Raw genomic sequence first — 5679 nt, 5'->3', positions numbered from 1 at the left:
TAAAAACCAGAACTGTAATAAAATAGAAAACAAAAAACTAAATTTATCAAATGCAACTAACTTACTAATCAAATGCGAAATGATATCATATCAAATGCGACATGATGAACCATCAATTGCGAATTACTGAGTAAGCAATTGTGACATGATGACTGGTAAATTGTGATGTGATGTGATAGCAATTATGACTTTTGAAAAAAAATTGATTTTGAAATTTTTAATATTTTTTTCGAACTTTTAACAGAAAAACAAAAGGAAAAGACAGAAGATAGAAGATTTATTCTCCAATGATGTTGTTCCACACTACACGAGCCAACACATCGATTTCATCAAAGAACTTGTACTTGGTTAGAAAGCCATGGATGGTTCTATGATACTGAGTGATCTCCTATCTTTCTTCGATTTCATGGAGCTCCTTTTCAACCTTTAGAAGTTTCTAATAATATTTTTGTTGTCTCCTATTTTTCTTTGCCTTCCTTGCACCTGAAATTTCGAATGTCACCTTTCCTATCATTGAATTAGAAACATTTTATATGCAGAAATGAAATTTTCCAGAATTCAATAAAAATTCAGGGTTAGATGCACAATACAAAATCATGCAAAAATGCTACAGGATTTTTTTAATTATCAATATTTTAGGGCAATTGCGATCTGTTTAGGAAATTGTGACATCCTGTGTGATCAATTGCGACATGCTGTCAGGGCGATTGTGATATGATATGAGCAATTGCAAATTTTTGCGTATGCAATTGTGATGTCCAATTTCCTGTGTTCCGTACGAATCTGCAAAACATATCAAAAAAAAGTCAAAGGTCAGAGTGATTCATGTTGGGTTCACCATTGTTTCTATGCCTGAATGACATGAATGTATTAAGCTAATTAGCAAATAAGAATGAATCACCAATTCCTAAGCAATTGACAAACATCAAACATAATCAATGAAAATTAATACGAAATAAGGAATGAATTTAAATAAAAGACTCCCTCATTCTGCATGTTTGCTTCCATTGTTCTTCTCTAATTTGAGTGGTTGGTGGCTCTCAGGTATTGCACCAATTTCCTGCATACAAATGTTTTGAAGACTGTGATTCTAAAAAAGATCTGATTCTAGAAAAGCTCTAGCTTGAATTGATGAAAAGAGGTTGAATTTATAGATTTTCAACACAAAGGAGGTGAGCAACAGAACTCAAGTGTTGATTGATAGATAAATGATTTAGATTGATCAGTGAACTCAATTGATTGATTTGTTAACTCATTTGATTGATCTATTAACTCATTTGATTGAGTAGTGAACTGGATTGATTGAAGAGTGAACTGGATTGATTGATTAGTCAACTCACTTGATTGATTAGTGAACTAAATAGATGGATTAGTCAGAAAAAGGTGATTGAGAGCTAAAAAGGATGATTGATGAGTTAACTGAGTTAACTGATTAGACAATTGATTTGATCAATCAGTTCTAATTTTAGCATGTGTTGTAGGAATTTGAAATTGAATTTGATTTTCATTTTCAATTTGGATTTGAATTTGGTCATACAAATGCTAAAATGCGCATGAAATTAACTGAAATTCAGATTTGGGGAAAATGTGAAATTAGATGAAATGATATGAAATTCGAATTTGGGAGAAATGAGATGAAACTAGATGGAATTAATTGGAATTATAATTTGGGGAATTGGAGGAATAATTAATTAATTTAAATAACTTAAATGAAACTATTTAAACTTAGGAAATAGAATTAATTAAATAATAAAGATTATTTAACTAAGGAAGATATCACAATTAATTAAATAATTAATATTTAATTAATAATTGAGATATGGTTAAATGATTAAAATAATTTTAGAATAGAAATAGAATAATTAGAAGTGTTGAAAGGCGATGATTTAGAAGAAATAGTTAATTTAATCAAATAATTAAAGAATTACTTAATTAAATAGATGAATAAATAGTGTAGAATTAATAGAACAAATTTAGGTGTCTACACATTCATTGTCCTAATCTCAAAAAATATCAGTTTGAAAGGTATTCACTATTATAGACCAATCAACTTATATAGTACTATTTGTAGGATTTTCTCTAGAAATTATTGGTCAATAGACTTCAACCTTACTTGGACAAGATGATAACTCTAATGATTTATAAAGGGAAATAAAATCATTGATTCCTTCACCAAATTATCAAATCAATGGACAAATTAAAAAAAATAAAGTATTTTCCTAAAAATAGATATTTGTAAGACCTACAATAGGGTAAGTTAGATCTTACTATTTGTTAAACTTGATAAATTTGTCTTCTAAGGTAAGATGTTGAAACTAATTCAAAAATATGTTATCACTCTCAAATTATCCTTACTCGTTAATGGCATTCACCAAGTGTTATTTGAAATTGGAAAGGGCCCCAAGGAGGGGAATTCTTTATCCCCTTATTTATTTATCCTAATTTATGAACTACTATAAAAGAATATCTCAAACATGTTTCAAGCAAGGTATAAGACTTTCATCAATTCTTCAACTCTCATACCATCAAAATTCATGCATGAAATAGTTTTGTTTGTGTTTCCTTCTCTTCTTACATTTACAGGGTGGAAGAACATTCTCAATAATCATGTTATAGTTTTTTACCTCCATATCAATTATTAAAAAGTATACTATTCTTTAGCATCAGGGAAGACCTCAAAAATCCACAAAATTTCTAGACCAAGAACTATCCAAAATAACAATTTTGACATCAATGACAACCATATCAACACACACTTCCAACAATCTTCCAATTTTTCATTGATAGAAACACTTGACCAATTTGAACACTCAACTAATCTACAAAACATACTTATCTATAAAAAACTACATTCTCTTTCACTCCAAAGTAACTTTCCTCTCTCTCTCCCCCTTTTCCATCAAATACAAAGGCTACAACACCAACACACACTCGACTGGTCCTCCTGAGAGTAGCCACAACATTAATCTAGGAAAAGAAATAGTCATTAAAGCTCCCCTTGGAAAGATGCACTCTCATAATTCACCTAGTTAGAAGGAGGAGGGGCAATAAACACAAGATTCTCCTTAAGAAACTCAAATGTATCATTTTCCAATGACTTAGTGAAAATATCTTTAACCTGTTCTTTTGTAGAAAGATATTCTAACTGAACTTCCTTATCAACAACCTTCTCCCTTAAGTAGTGATATTTGATTGAAGCATGTTTTGTTCTTGAATGGATAACTATATTATTTGAAATATGTATTACAGTTGCATTTTCATGCATAATGGGGACTTATTCATCATATGTTACCTTGATATCTTTAAGAATCTATCTCATCCACATTACCTGGTTACAACAAGATGCTGCTACAATATACTCTGCTTCAGTAGTAGATAGAGAAACTAGGTCTTGTTTCTTACTAAACTAGGAGACCAATCTATCTCCTAAATAGAAAGCACCACCACTAGTACTCTTTCGATCATCAACTATCTAGAACAACAAGTTTGACATCACTGACAACCACAATAACACACATTTCCAATAGAAATCACCTCAGATAGAAGCACTATATCACCTCAGACATATCTCTAGAAATATCAATATTAAATGATATTGCTTAACAATACCATTAGATAGATTAAATTATATCATAGCCAAGAAAGTCATCTCTAAAATATTATCATTGTCTCCAAAGATATTGAGGAAAGGTATATAGCTACCACTATGAGTAGGACCCAAAATGAAGAGAGGTCGAGATAAAAAAAAAATGGTTCACAACATGAATAATGCTTCTCTATAGTGATATCAAGAAGATAAATTTATTAGTGCAACTAATATCAACAAAGGTAGCTAGTGAATTTGCAAGCTGGAGAACAACCAAGGGGATAAGGTGGCAGTGGGAATTATTGATGTTAAGGATGACACCCCAGATGATAGGGACACAAGGCTAGGGAGAAGAATGAGAGCAAGCACTAAAAGGATGCAAAGCCACAGTAAGGAAATCAACGAGATTAAGCAGGCAGCGAAAAATATGGAACAAATGGATCTTGAAGCAGCGGAGATGCTTCAGAAATTAACCTAAGCCTAGACTACTATCGGTCTTTTTTGGTCTATAATCCACGTTCTCTTTTTTGCTGGTGTTTGGTTCGCTAGTTGTCTTTCCTTTGTTTGTTGTCTTTTTGATGTGCTGTAATGTTTATCTTTTGATTTTCTGACTGTACTGGGTTTCAAGGGCCCATCAAAACCTGTTTTCCCTTATTCAAAAACACAGGTAGCTAGTGAAAACATCAAGCTCAAAAACTAAATAATATCACCATAGAGAGATATAATAAAAACTAGAATTGAGACATTTTTTGAAAATTTTAAAGAATTTTCAACATTGAAATGATGTTGGGTTTGCAAACTGGACTATAGGAGGGTGAAAATAATGGATCTCTGTCAAATTCTTTATTCACTAGGATAGGAAGGAAATTTTCTTGGACAAATCTCTCATTCCATGTTGGAAAGATTAACAACCCATTATGAAGAAGAAAACTTCAAGAGATCCACCAAGAAGAAAACCAAACATAAGAGAATGTTTCAATATGAGAAAGAATAAACAATGGAGATTGAAACAAAATTATTGAGATGAATTAATATGATACAATGTACAAATGAGCCTTTCTTATATAGGCAAGAGATGATGAGGTAGTTACAACTACTCTTGACACAAAATTAAATGCATGATGCATTATAAAACTAATATTAAATAATGAGCACCAACTCATCTATGTCTAGAATGACTCCTAAGATAACTAACATGAACAATTTATTAAATGAGACTTCCATGTGACAACTGAGTCATCCTAAGTAAACTTAATATGTGTGATGATGTTCTAACTAGGAACCAGTTAGGATATGAGCTTATTCACAACAATAGATTAGGTAAATATTTGAGTTAAAATGGTAATAATTCTATTTAAAAATCACATTTATTTACTATTTTGATAAATTGAATGTACAATATCAAATATTGAGCTACTACCATAAAAAATAAATCTAGATGTATATATTTTCTAGCTTGATACTTACCGATGAGATCAAAATAATGCATTAGATACATACAAAATTATAGTTTGATACTTGAGGAATTTAATGTATTAAATATTTGATTAGTTCTCTTTTTCACTAACGCATAATTTCATTGAAACAAACTATAACCACTACCAATAGCATCTCGTACAAGATCAGGCACTAATATACAATAAAAAATAACCCATTACACCAAAATAGGGCCTTGAGATAGGGGACAATAGGATATCTGCTACCACAAACTTAACATAACGTCAAAAATACCACAATCTCCGGTCAAGGAACCAATCCACATCAAGGTTCATTCCAAATTACTTAAATTCAAATCCAGCCACTAAAAACTTATCTGCTAAATGCTTAAAATCTGCATACAAAATTAAAAATAACGTTTGATATAGAATAAGCTATTAAATAGAAGAAATCACCTTCAAGTTTATATATTTGAAAATTTAATCCCTATAACTAGGAAGATGGGCATGATTGAAGAGAACCACTCATGTGGATATCATGTATATAAATGTCATGGGATAAGAAATTATTTGAATGGTTAAAAAGATGTAGTATCATATTGATAAAAAGAACTAAAGACTTATGACATCTAAATTATCACTCATACTATTCTAGTG

This window comes from Cryptomeria japonica, unplaced genomic scaffold (assembly GCF_030272615.1).
Source record: "Cryptomeria japonica unplaced genomic scaffold, Sugi_1.0 HiC_scaffold_1949, whole genome shotgun sequence".
Classification (NCBI taxonomy): domain Eukaryota; kingdom Viridiplantae; phylum Streptophyta; class Pinopsida; order Cupressales; family Cupressaceae; genus Cryptomeria; species Cryptomeria japonica.
The sequence above is the reverse complement of the archived record's forward strand: the minus strand, read 5'-3'. Positions refer to the sequence as shown.